This window comes from Cebidichthys violaceus, unplaced genomic scaffold (genome assembly GCF_023349555.1).
Source record: "Cebidichthys violaceus isolate CVI_PGR_0920_01 unplaced genomic scaffold, fCebVio1.0.p SCAF_2, whole genome shotgun sequence".
NCBI lineage: Eukaryota > Metazoa > Chordata > Actinopteri > Perciformes > Stichaeidae > Cebidichthys > Cebidichthys violaceus.
The window spans coordinates 8,783,373-8,798,104 of record NW_027176372.1 but is presented as its reverse complement, the minus strand read 5'-3'; the positions used below and the strand labels follow the sequence as shown (position 1 = coordinate 8,798,104).

Here is a 14,732-nt window from a genome sequence, read left to right as displayed (position 1 = left end):
TTAGATTGCTGCTGTCTTTCGGTCTGGAAACTGTTGGAGGATGGCACTGGTCTTTATTCCAAAGAAGGAATCTGTCTGTGTTTGTTGGATCTTTGCCTTGAGAGTGAACATAATCTCATATAGTTCACACATAATCTCGGCCTCTCAACAGCGGCACAATATCATGGAAAATCTTCAGCACATTACTGAGGAAGTACAGGTTGACCTGAAGCTCAAGGCGTCCTAGTCACTTTTTGATAACTGACACAGTAACACTGCTTTCTATTCTTCTGTACGTTTTGAGGATGCTGAAAATGGCTGAATGTTTTGCTCACTGTGGACTCAATGTATTTTGGTACTAGAGGGTTGACAGTCTATGAACAATTTAAATGTTCATCAGAGTGACGGCCTCCCAGAAGAACAGGTTCAGTTCTGTTTTAGTCATTTTCGTTTTAGATTTTTATCAGTCATATGTAAGTTAATACAGGGTCAACAGTTGGACAAGAAAAACAAAAAATATAACAACAAAAAAAGATTAAACAACTCTTCATAATACTTTGAATGTTCAAATAATCATAATACACTTGAGATAAATTAAAAACACAAAACTCAAGGACACTGTACAGTGTAAAACAAGTAAAAAGTAAAGCAAAAAGTGACTAAATGCATTACTGTCTATGTTTAGACATGCTTAGATTTCTTTATTTGTCATTGCATGTTATACAATGAAATATTGTTTAAACAGTCTGTTCTGTTTAGCAGCATATTGACATATAGTAAAACAGTAAAAAGCAACAGTTATTACACGTAGACCACCATTGCACAGAGCCGATGATCCTCTCAGCCGTCTTGACAACCCGCTGCAGGTCTTTTTTTTCAGCTGCAGTGCAGCTGGAGTACCACACAGTGCAGCAGTATGTCAGTATGCTCTCAATGGTGCTGAGGTAGAAGTTGACCATGAGTTTCTGAGGTAGCCTGTTGCGTTTCAGTGTCCTCAGAAAGAACAACCTCTGCTGGGCTTTTTTGATGATGTGGGCGGTGTTCAGGCTCCAGGTCAGGTCCTCAGCTATGTGCACCCCCAGGAACTTAAAACTTGCAACCCTCTCCACCTCCTCCCCGTTAATACACAGTCCGCTATGATGTGTTTTTTTGGTTTTCCTGAAGTCAATTATTATTTCTTTTGTTTTCTTTGTATTGAGAATGAGGTTGTTGTCCTTGCGCCAGGCAGACAAGGTCTGGGCCTCTTCCCTGTAGGTTATTTCGTTATTGTTTGATATGAGTCCCACTATGGTAGTGTCATCTGCAAATTTATTGACGATGGCTCGCACTCATCCTGCTTGGCGACTTCAACATCCAGACTGATAAGTTTGAACCTCTTCTCTCCTTCCTCTCCACCTTCGACTTTTACCACTCCTCTTCTCCTCCTACCCACAAGGCCGGCAACCAGCTGGATCTTATCTTCACTAGACACTGCTCTACTGCTAACCTCTCTGTCACTCCCCTCCAGCTCTTTGACCACTACTTCATGTCCTACTCCCTCGCCACCATCACTTCCTCCACCTACCCACATGGTTTCTACCCGTAGTCATCTCCGCTCCCTCTCCCCTGCTGATCTTTCCTCTTCTGTTACCTCTGCTCTCCCTGACCCTGAATACTTATCTCTCCTATCCCCTGATACTGCTACTGATCTTCACCTCTCCACCCTTACTTCTTCTTTGGACAAACTCTGTCCCTTCACCTCCAGGCCTGCACTGCCAACCCCACCTGCCCCCTGGCTGTCGGACTCAGTGCGTACTGATAGACGGAGCCTAAGAGAGGCAGAGCGTAAATGGAGAAAAGGCAAACTCCTGGAGGACCTTCTTAACTTCCAAGCTCTTCTTTCCTCTTTTTCCTCCTCTCTATCTACTGCTAAAGCTGCGTTCTTCCACTCTAAAATCCTAACCTCTGCTTCCAATCCTAAGAAACTCTTTGAAACTTTCACTTCACTCCTCCAACCCCCACCCCCCTCTCCTACTTCCTCCCTTCTCCCTGATGATTTTGCCAACTTCTTTGACAAGAAGGTAAACAATATCAGATCCTTCGTCTCTCAGCCCCCCTCTCCCTGTCCACCCTCTCTCTCCCTCTCCGTGTCCTTGTCCACCATCTCCCTCTCCACCCTGTCCAGCCCTGCCCCCACAGCTCTCCCTCCCCTCTCCATGCCCCATCTTACACTATCTGGCTCCCCTCTCCCCTAACGAGGTCCTCAACCTTGTTATATCCAACTGCCCCACCACGTGCTCCCTTGACCCGATCCCTTCCCCTCTTATTCAGTCTATTGCGACTGAACTCCTTCCTTTCCTCACCCACCTCATCAACCCATCTCTTGTTTCAGGATGCTTTCCCACGGCCTTCAAGACTGCCAGAGTCACCCCCCTTCTGAAGAAACCATCGCTCGACCCCTCTGATGTCAAGAACTTCAGACCGTTTTCTCTTCTACCCTTTCTATCCAAAACACTTGAACGTGCTGTCTTTAACTGTCTTTCTATCTCCACCAGAACAGCCTTTTGGACCCCCACCAGTCCGGGTTCAAAGTGGGTCACTCGACAGAGACAGCCCTCCTTGCGGTGACAGAGTCGATTGGTTGCCCTGCCGCTCAGAGGTCCCTGTGGCCGATTGACCCAGTCAAGGCTGTTTTCTGTCCTGGCCCCACAGTGGTGGAATGAACTTCCCACTGACGTCTGGACAACAGAGTCGCTGCCCATCTTTCGGCACAGGCTGAAAACCCACCTCTTCAGGAAGTGCTACCCTGAGCCTTCCACTTAGCACTTATTGTATTCATACTAGCTTGTTGCACTTTTTTTTGCACTTACTGTTTTTGTTTGTTTCTGCACTGTACTTTGGCTCTGAGTTATGCTCCGCTTCATGCTCTTGGATGCTTGTTTGGAAAAGGAGATGTACTTATGACTTCTCTTGAATACCTATGTTGAATGCACTTATTGTAAGTTGCTTTGGATAAAAGTGTCTGCTAAATGACTGTAATGTATTCAGAGTGTTGGAGTTGTGAGAGGGAGTGCAGTCGTGTGTGGAAAGTGAGTAGAGAGCTGGACTGAGAACACAGCCCTGGGGGATGCTGGTGTTGTGAATGATGGTGGAGGAGGTGTGGTGGCCGATCCTGACATGCTGGGGTCTGTTGGTGAAAAGGTCTTTAATCCACCTATCAGAGGCTCTTAAAGGTTACATTTGTTAAAGGGAGGCATTCCCTACAACTAAAGATTCTGCGGATTCCACAGATACAAATAACTCCATGGTAAATACCAGTTTTGCAGTGCACTGAATGTCATCATTTATGCAGCTCCCTGTTTATAAGCATAGACCGTTTTGATTGGTATCTGGAGATGTCCATTTTGTCAAGAAAAATGCTCTGAACATTACTTTACTACAGCAGAGACCACCCAAATTTCAGATCAAAGCCTGGCTGAAAGCCGACCCACAGCCCTTTGCAGCATGTCTTCTCCTCGCTCTTCCCCTTTACTGACTGAGCGAAAAAAGAAAAAAAAAGTCAAGCTGAATTTATTCTAAAGAGATCCCAAATGTCCTACTGGGAAAGTGCACAACTAATGTTCCATTGAACAAGTGCTCCTACTCTTACATTTTTCATTTTTGTTTGTTCATGAAGCATGACCTGAGCTTGAATGAGTGGGGAGAAAGGTAGAGTGAACGCACTTAAAAAGTGTATGTGTGTGTGTGTGTAAGACAGAGAAAAGGAGAGATGGATTGAAACTAGGGCTGTTGTGAGGCTGATGTTGCTCATGTATCACACAAGGGAACTAATACCATGAATACACCACATACAAAATTAACTCAATAACTAACAGCACCCTATTCTTTGACTAAACTTTTTTGTGTGTTTGTGCATGTGCGTGTGTGTCCGCTTTCCACGCTGGGACTTGGAAGAAGTCTATAAGAGGTGGGAGAGAAAGAAAAAGGGAAGCGTAGATGTAAGGACTGTATAATTTGACTGGTTTCAATTGTGGCCACCAGGGGGCATCTATCAGCATGCACTCCAGACAAGATGTTCCTTAGAGATGTTTATTGACAGTAGTCAAACAAGCAAGTGTGTGTGGTTCTGAAACAGATATACATGAAATAAAATAAAATTAGTAAAAAACCTCTATATAAAGTAACATGTTGTTGTACCATACAAGTCCACAGTGCAACTCCACATGTCAGCAGAGATGTTTAGTAGATGCCTAATATGAACTACAAACCAGTAACTACTAAGGCATCATTTCTGCAACCTTTGTACAAACATTGCTTTGCTAGTAAGAACATGCAATGATAAAGGCAACATGCTGAATAGGCTGTACATTGTATCTCCTACGGTCGTCACTAAGCAAACAACAACGAACGAGCGGCTAAATAGAAGAGACTAGATTGCCGTGCAAATGACAGAAGATAAACCTTATGGTGAAATACAACCAACACCGAACTTTGTTACTTACTGGTTATTTGCACGCACACAGTCTTGAAACTTTAAAACACTTTAATCTAGGTACAGACACGGCCGTCATTTCGCGCCGCCACTCTCGTCAGAGCCTTTTCACCAACTTACTGCCGGTGATATTAGTCCGCGAGCAGCTAACTGCCGTCCTCTTCCGCAAGGGGCGTAGTGTGGTTTCTGCTCGGCTGCTTCTCCGAAACCCGTCTATAAAGGTTGTCCTTTGTCATAGTAGAGCTAAGGGAAAGCATGGGGAGAGGAGAAAAAAAACGTGTTTAGATATGTAGGCCAGTGGGAAGGCATTCTACATTTTGAGATCCATACCATAGGTATTACAAAGCACAATTTTTTAATTTTTTTTTTATTTGCTGAGATCTCCCACATATACAATTGATTCTTACATTATTAAATTACATGAGTTTAGGTGTATCATGTCCCATTTAGCCTGGCTTTATTTTGTCACAATATCAGTCAATTTAAGCAAATCATTCAAATGTTTTTATATAATAATAATAATCCATTTTATATGTGTGAGACTTGAAGGAACAAACATACTTGGTTCTACCTCCAGTAGGGGTCCCAGATACTAAAGCACTTTTGGGGATCCTCCCTCTTGCCTTCGTATATCGGTTTCCTGAGGCTTGAGGTTCTGCAGTAGCTGATAGTCAATTTTTCTGGGACTTGGTTGGTTATGCATCTCCTTAACCCCGAGTGCCCCCACCGGCGGGGGGAACGCATGCATCCAAAAATTAATCCACTCATAACGTGCACTCATATGTAACGAATATAATGATGCTGCATACCTGCTCAAACTGCAGCTCCTGCGCTACAATGTCATCTCAGCTGTTTGTACACACTCCAAACACAACATATGACAAAGCTACGTATAATATCAAGTAACACAATCAATATAGCGCCCCCTAGGCAGTCCCACTCGCCACATTTATGCCAATAACGTTTTGAAAAATTAATTCAATGCTAACACCCGTTAGCTCAGGAGATCGCTAGCGACCAGACGTCTCAGCCAATTTTTCACATTCCGCTACAACAGCCTCGTAGTTTTACTTACAAAACAAAGCCATCATCATAATCCGGATAATCGATCACATCATAAACCAGCTCCTTACTTTGAGATGTTCTGCAGCAAAAAAAATAATTAATCTGTTCATGTTTACAGTCAATCTGTTCATCGCCAAGCCGCTCTGTGTGAATTCAAAGCTGGCGCTGCTGTCGTGTGTCATGATCTGACTTGGCTGGGAGGTGTGTCTTCTGAGTTTCAGGCTGGGTGAGCAGGTTTCCGTGGAGACCAGAGTGGAGTCTGGCTGCTGCCTGCTGTCACACCTGTTCTTCATTCACCATCAAGAACCCTACTTAAGGAGCAGCAGGAGCACCAGTCTTCGCCAGATCGTTTTACCATTCCCGTGGTAATCAGGCCAGCTCCTGTCTCTCGAGTTTTCTTTGACTAAAGAAGTTGTTGTTGTTGTGTCTTTAACCTGTCTCCTCGTTCCAGCCTCGTTCCAGTCTCATTCCTCCCGAGTCTGACGGATTCCCTGGCTTCCTGTTGCATCTCTCCCACATCTCAGCATTACCTGGATCTGCCTCACCACCTGCCTGCTCACCCGCCGCCACACTGGAAAACACCCTCCAACCAGTCAGTCTCTGCCTCACCCTCCAGTTGTGTTTTCACCAGCTCACAGTAAGACAGTCTCAGTTTCCCCTCTCTGGAACATTTCCCTACTTGGACGCCCACACTAACCAATCTCTCTATATCCAGTTGCACCTGTCGTTCGGACCCCTGCGTTCTCCTGGTTTCCCCAATGTTTCTCTGGCTCAGCCAGTGTTCCTATCTCGTTCCACTTCTCTAAAAGAAAAAAATAAATCTTTTTCATACACTTGAATCCAGCATTTGAGTCCACCTCTGTTCGGCTTACACCCTGTGACATTGTGTGCCTGCTAGCGGAAGGGGCAGGGTTATACGTCTCAGCAAATCGGACTTGAGAAATTTGACACTCAGGTAGTTTTTATTTTCTGATTGGCTAACGGATTCTGTCAATCAAAGTCACGTTGGGTTGTCTCAACAGAGCAGGCTGTGACACGTCTATGGAATGTTCATTGGGTCAAATCGGCCCTTCACACAGGCTGTAAGGCTCTGGAAGAGAACAAAAACTGGAATTCAGATGATAAAATCCCATGGATGACAAACATTAACAGTCTCAGAGAGGATCCAGGCTCTCAAAATTATGCCAAACTGCTGCATATGGATAGATTGAACACTATTAGTGATAAAGGAAGTGAAATATATAATTATATAGTATATAAAATTACAACGAAACAGCTGGAACAAGATTACATTTTGGTTGACCTCGTTTGATCTCTCCGTACTAGATCAAGATGTACTAGATAAAGCTTCACTTTGTCAAAGTAAAAATTTGTTTAGAGACCCTCAACATATAGTTATATGATCTGGGTGAGCTTGAAAGCTCGTATCTACATGATTTCTAATCAAGAAATATCCTGAAATTGCCTTTTTTTTTTTCCAGTCAAATTTGAATTTTCAATTTGTGCTGTGCCATCTTAATTAATTTACTCTTAACCATCTATCTATCTATCTATCTATCTATCTATCTATCTATCTATCTCTCACAAGTGTTAGGGTTATTTTAATACCAAAAGTATTAAAATAGCCCTTACAGTTGCAACGCTACACTCATCGTATGGGTATGCTATTTTCAAGCTGAGGGCCTAAAAATCGGTCTAGGGTCCAAAAGGTTTTAAATGCTTCTTCCTGTGTCCAGCTTCTTCGGACAGCAGTTTGTTTTCCTAAGTAGGAATAAAAATGTTAAAGGTTTAAGAATTTACTAAGTCATAATAAAACACTTTTGGATTGATCACACTCTCCAACAGTCCCTAAGAAATATAGTCTTTATTACCCACAACAGTTGTGGGTAGATTATCTAAACTTCTGTCTACTTTCAGACCTCTAACCAAACTAATGTCTTCCTGGTACCTCTTTCACACGCAAAGCCGAGGTATGACACATGGAACTTGGGTGTTATCCGCTTCGGAAAGGAAGTACAAATAATGGTATTGTTCATTTTCATCATTATTATTATTCCTGGCTAATGCAGTAAACCCCAAGTATCAAATCTTCTCCAGTCATGCGAATCATGTCACTGTGAAGGAGAAGCTCCGTACTCCTCATGTTGAGATTTTGGCTGTAGAGTCTACTATGTGATAATGGGTTTTCACAAACATATTGCTAATCTATATGTCTCCATTTAGTGCAGAAAAAGGACTTTGTTTTTGTTCTACCCCAAAACGGCACTATTTAACAGTTTGGTGAAACATATCACGCCACAGCGCGCATCTCCTTTGCTCTCTGTGTCGGTCGGGGCTGAGCTCCTTCAACTACACCTACACAGAGCGTAGCAGAGAGGATGCAGTGGAGACAATGAAGTGAAGCAGGTGAAGTGAAGATAACCATGACAACTATGCTCCTTTCTGTAGCCAATACTTTATCAATTCACCTGTTCAACAAGAGTAAACATGTAGAGAAGCGATATTTTCGTCTGCTCGGTCTGCAGTTTCTCATTCATCTACGCTAATGTTCACAAAAGCGCAGCGGGCTACCTTGGCTAATAGAAAAATTTTACATACAAACAAACAAAAGCTGAACTTATCTGCTGGCTCAAACAAAGCAGCCCCTCCCTTCTCTACCAAATATTCTTCTGAAAAATAATAGATAAGAGTATTCATAAAGAACCAAACCGCTAAGAATATTAGTATCAATAAAATCCTCATCCTACACGAAATACCCCAAGGGAAACACTCGGACCATCAATCTGCTTTATTCCTTTACGCTCACCTGTTTTGCTGACTTCCTCTGGTTTTTGGGTAGACACAATGGAGGTAGCGTCTTGCATGGATGTCACACTATGACCCCTATGCTTTTAACATACTGGCATCTGGGCACAGAAAATACCATAGACACATACAATAACTTACAATATGAGTGGCTGTCAGTAAAGCAGGCTGGATAAACGTTTTTCTTTTCTTTGTGACAGCAATCAGTTTGGAGTGATCAGGAGTATAGATTGTATAGAACAATATAGTTTAGTATATCGCATGTGTGTCTCTTAAAGATAAACAGGAAAACCATAAGGCGTTTTTCATATTTCTGGTCTCATTTGAAAGGTAAGAAGCTAAGAAATCTGAATCCATTGTAAGTAAACCTACATTTTCTTTTATCATTCCAGAGTAAATGCAATAAAGAAAAAACCTTTTGTCAGATTTTTATCCTCGCCTAGTGTATATATAAATACCGTATATTTATTATAAAGTTGGAGTGGTCGAAGTGTGACTCATGTCAGAGTTCAAGTGGACGCAAAAGGAGATGACGCTCCGTGCCAGTAGACTCCCAGGAGCCACGAGAGGACACAGGGTTAACATAATGATAACCCAGCTACTGACAGTTGTTCCTGGCTGCTGCGGGCACCAGGCAGCAGCTCCATTTTCTCCTGGCCACGAAGCTGTCTGTGTTTGTGCTTTATTAAAGCATGTTTTGTTGAGTAGGTCACTTGTGTCTGATTGTGTGAGGGATAGATTAAACTTGACTAAACTGAAATATTCACTGGTGAGTGACTCCTGATTGCCAGCAGCTACCAACATCTCTGAAACTGTGTATTCTGCAAAAAAAAATTCTGTGTTCACATTTTAAATCGGTGCAATATTCAAAAGCACCCAGTTCACTCGCTCCAAGCCCAAAAAACACTAAGCAAACATGCCCACCGCTCCCCTTGATAATGCTTGCCAATATGAGATTGCTGCGAAATGAACAGGATGAACTCCAGTGATTTTTTTTTGATTTTTTTATTTTTTATTTTTTTTTATTTTTTTTTTTTTTTGTTGCCCGTTTTGGTTAATTGGGCGGGAATATTCACTTTAAACTAACACATAAATTGAGACTTTAAGTTTTCAAGAATTTTTGTTTTCACAAGTGGGTAATTAGGGGTCTTTCTTTTTGTTCATGGAGAAGGTTTGATGGTTATTGTTTTTATTTCGCACATTCGCACACCCAAGTGGAGACGCGCATCGCTGTGTGTTTGGCTGACATCTCGAAGTGGATGACGACACACCACCTCAAGCTCAACCTAGACAAAACTGAGCTACTGTTCCTCCCGGGGAAGGGTTGCCCGCACCGGGACCTGTCCATCACCATTGATGATACCGTGGTGACGCCAACTCGGACTGCGAGGAACCTGGGTGTGACCCTGGATGACCAACTGTCATTCTCGGCAAATATTTCATCCGTTACACGCTCCTGCAGATTCCTGCTCTACAACATCAGGAGGATTCGTCCCTTCCTGACTGACGAGACGGCGCAGGTTCTCATCCAGGCTCTTGTCATCTCCCGCCTGGACTACTGCAACTCTCTACTCGCCGGAGCCCCGGCGTCGGCCATCAGACCTCTGGAGCTTGTCCAGAAAGCCGCAGCTCGCCTGGTGTTCAATCGCCCCAAGTTCTCCCACACAACTTCCTTTCTCCGTTCTCTACACTGGCTACCTGTAAGAGCTCGCATCCAGTTTAAGACTCTGTTGCTAGCCTACAGGGCAGTGAAAGGAACAGCTCCTTCCTATCTCCAGGCCATGGTCAAGCCTTACACCCCCGCCCGACCACTTCGCTCTGCTGCCTCGGGGCGATTGGTTGCCCCGTCGCTCAGAGGTCCTGGCGGCCGATCGACCCAGTCACGGCTGTTTTCTGTCCTGGCCCCACAGTGGTGGAATGAACTTCCCACTGACGTCAGGACAGCAGAGTTGCTGCCCATCTTTCGGCGCAGGCTGAAAACCCACCTCTTCAGGAAGTGCTACCCTGAGACTTCCACTTAGCACTTATTGTATTCATACTAGCTTGTTGCACTTATTGTATTCGTATTACTTATAGCACTAACTGTTTTTCTTGTTTCTGCACTGTACTTTGGCTCTGAGTTATGCTCTGCTTCATGCTCTTAGATGCTTGTTTGGAAAAGGAAATGTACTTATGACTTCTGGTGACTAGTAGTTCTTTTGATTACCAATGTTGATGCACTTATTGTAAGTCGCTTTGGATAAAAGCGTCTGCTAAATGACTAATGTAATTTAGTTTTTCTTCCTCTTGTAAATAACATGTAAATCATTTTGTGTAAAAGATGAAGTGAATCGATTTGATTATATTTTGTATTTTTGATAATAAAAGGTAAAAAGAAAAAATACGGTTGTCACTTGTGTAACAATACCGCTTACTGTTAATTTCACATTCTATATTTGACCGATATACAAGTAGATGGTGATGCGAGATAAAAATAAAAAAACATCAGTGTTGACAATGTCTTGTAACATTAATCAGGCATTTGAGTCCATCTCTAAAAAGTTGTGGCAGATTATTGACAGCATTGTCCAGCAAAAGCTCACATTTAGGCACTGCAGAGCAAATTCCCTCTTTGCAGCTTCCTGGTCCTGTGCTCTGTGAAAGGGGTTGGTGCCAAAGTGTGACACTCATGTCAGTGAGCCCACCTCTTCTTCATACCACTCTGCAGCCGGCAAAGATCTGTGAACAGCGCATCCTTCTCTGGCCAAGTAACTAGGGATCCCTTTCCCTATGATAAAAATGTAATGTTTAACAATGGTTTTCTCTTTGAAATGAAATTGTTCTAATTATGTGGCCCTTCTGAGCATTCGAGAAGCTGAACTAAAATCTGGCTTTGAGGTGGAACTCAAATTATAACAATAATTTAAGGCTGACTATTTTCAAAATATTATTAAATCTGACGGTCTGCATTCGTCTACAGCTCCAGAGATCAACTGACAAGTAACATGGTAGCAAAGAAGAGAAAAGAGAACCAATTAATCTTGTTTTTGCTCTTGTTTTCAAAAATTTAAAATATTCTAGAGTCAAACTTTCTGAATCTCAATGGCAATGAAACTGAAGTCATTTTATTTGGACCACAGCATTTGACCAACATTATATCTTTTTATCTTGGCCCTTTGACCTCTTGTTGTTTAATCATTCAATTCAGGATTTAAGTGTGACAAATAAATCAATGTGGTAGGTAAATTATGCTTAGTATTTAAAAATAAACCAAAAGTCTCTTTTTTTTTTTTAAAGCCATTATTTTTTGCCTCTTGATCAACACATGCTCACTCTTACATGTAGGTATGTTTAGTTCTTAAATGACACAAATAAAACAAGTAAATACATGATGGATATAACTAGGTTACAAATTAAGCATCAACAACAAATACCAGGTCAAATAAACTGCTACATCTGTATCAATAATCTAGAAAATTCACAAAGATACAGGTAAATATAACTAAATCTATGGCTTTTATTTGGACATACCCGTTCTTGCGTGTCTCTTCAAAAGAAAAAACAAAAGAGGGATTTGCAAAAAACTTTGGTTCTCTTGTTTTTCCGTTTTTGGATTCAGACAACACAAATGGAAAAACGGCTGTGCTTTTCCTTTTTTGTTTTTGATTAAAAATGGAGAACAAAAAAAAACATGGTATTCCTGTATTTTCGTTTTTTTAGATAAAACAGACTATCAAAATGTACACAGACCAAGAATGTCTTTTTGTTTAGTTTTTTCATTAAAATATCAAAACGTATCGGATTTGTCTTTGGAGGCTTCTTTGATAAGATTCGCATCCACTGAGGACGCTTTGGAACAGTGGTTGAAAAACAAGAAGAGAGCCAACTGCTCTTCTTGTGCATCCATTTGCAGTTTCTACATAGGCATATTCAATTTCTGAAGATTGGGTGATTAATCATGTGTTACAAAAAACTAGTGCCAAATGTCAACAAATTTGCGTCTTTACTTTTCTCAACACACACAGTGCATGCACACTGTCCAACTGCTGTTAAATAGATTTTGTTGTAAAATTGTTACGACTTTGAATAGTTTTTTTAAAGTTCACATATTATTCTGTGGCACCATTGAAAAATAAAAAAAATGTTTCTACACCATTCATGTCTAAAAACAAAATGTAATTTAAGTGTTCAGGGTTGCATGAAGTCGGGAGAAGACCAACATGAAGCGATAAAGGTTTGGGGTAGCAGTATTGGAAAAAACTTTTTTACGTACGTTAAGTAACTATTTACTTTCAGCACTGGTGCACACACACACACACACACACACACACACACACACACACACACACACACACACACACACACACACACACACACACACACACACATACATACACACACACACACACACACATCAAACACTCTGGCATGCATAGAGCGTTTGTTTGTGTGCATAATGTCCACAAACACCTTGAGGGTGAACGTGAGCGCTGTTTTGTGTGTGTGTGTGTGTGTGTGTGTGTGTGTGTGTGTGTGTGTTGGTGACAGTCACCCTTTGTCACCTTTTCATCGAATCATCTACATATCAATCAGCCACCTCATCCTCCTCCTGTCCTCCACGTCCTTATCTCTCTCTCCTCAACTTCAGAATGAAGGCAGGTTATCTTTGACATCTCAACGTATTAGAGCATAACGGCAGTATAAGCCAGTCAGAGGGGGGCTGGGGGACTTGGGGGACTTGGGAGAGGGCAGATGTGACATTAACAAAGGTCAGGTCAGTCAACGTGTTGTGTGCCTGCCGTGTGTGGGAGGAGGCAAGGGAGAGCATGTGAGGTCATCAGGCACATGAGTTAGTCACGTTTTTGTCCATTTGTAACTGTGTGACTATGCATCATTTATTAATATTTATTTGTCTGCCTGCATGTATATGCTTGTGTGTGGTTTTGTGTGTAGTCATGTGTTTGTATGTGTACTTTTGCAAAAAGGATTTTTAAATCAAACATATGTTCTGTATTTGGTCCCTTGTTGGTGGATCTGTATGCATCTATATGCACACATTTATATTTGGTTCTGATTATTTGTGTGTGTAAATGTTTGTGAGAGAGGGTCCCCCCCAGGTATTCCCTGCAGCCTTTATGCGCTACAAAGAAAACAACATATAACCGCAGGCTTTTGCGTAAAGCAATATGTAGGTCTGTTTAACCCCGTTCAGCAGTGACTAAAATTTTGGGTTTGTGATTGAATCCGATTTTAATGGCCGTGGCACAACCTTAATTCTGTCTTTCATAGCATGCTTTGGTATATATTAGGATATGCCAACGTTCAGTAACATGGTGTTCTACCCACAGCACAATTTGCAGACTCCATGCACAGACCACAAAAAATAAAATTTTGAGTTTGTTGTCAAAATAAAGTTTTGTTCTTACAAATTGCTTTGTTTATAGCTTCAAGTTGAAAGTTTTCCTCTTTTAAACATTTGCTATAGATGAGTGAATTTGTTCCGAGGAATGAACAGGTACAGTGGGGAAACATTGTTTAGGTGATCGACCGGACATTTGACACACTGTTTGAAAAAGTATACAAAGCATTTGCTGACTCACATACACCATGCATCATTCATCAAAGTCCTTCCAGTTAACTCAGTGAAAAGGAAGTAAGACCATCAAATCTCTCATTACCAGAGACCTTTCATTGACAATGGCAGTGGTGGGATTTGAACCCACGCCTCCTGAGAGACTGGAGCCTTAATCCAGCGCCTTTGACCACTCGGCCACACTACCCGTAAATAAAACAGTTGCATCAGCTTCTTGGGACGAATATTTGATGTCCATTGCCGCACTAAAGAGTGAAAACATTACCTTCAGACACTTGGGGGAATGGCTGCTTAGTCAACTGAAAACATTGCAATATAAGAATGGATTGAAAATATAGAGAAGTTTGCCTTATCTAAAGTCTTTACAATTAGCAGAGGATGGTTTCGATCCATCGACATCTGGGTTATGGGCCCAGCACGCTTCCGCTGCGCCACTCTGCTCTCTCTTTCAAAGAGTGGGACTTGTAAATATCTTTTAGTTGTTGTGGAAATCTTTGGGAATCAGAGGGAATCAATATTTCAGCAGCTAACTGGTTGCAAAAGTATGCATATTTTGGATGTTGCAGCGACCTTGTTTCTAGTGATTTCCCCAAATCCAAACAAGAATCTTAAAAGCGTTCACAAGACATTTCACAAATACACTTGTGGGAATGAATGCTTAGGCATTTGAAAACATGGCAATGTGAGTATGGACTGAAGTAAGTGTTGAGCCACTCCACCGTGAAGGTATTACAATGAGAACTTACTGGGTACACACATTAACTTAAGTGAAGATGCACAAACACAACAGTGAGTATGTGTATGCATGTGTTCCAATAATCTTAAAGTAAAGTCCAGAAA

General features: G+C 41.9%; 1 non-coding gene across 1 annotated transcript; it reads right to left on the bottom strand.

Moving 5' to 3' along the window:
- Positions 1-13,997: 13,997 nt before the first annotated feature.
- Positions 13,998-14,079, bottom strand: trnal-aag (transfer RNA leucine (anticodon AAG)). Its single transcript has one exon. It is a non-coding gene; the product is annotated as a tRNA-Leu (tRNA).
- Positions 14,080-14,732: the final 653 nt, after the last annotated feature.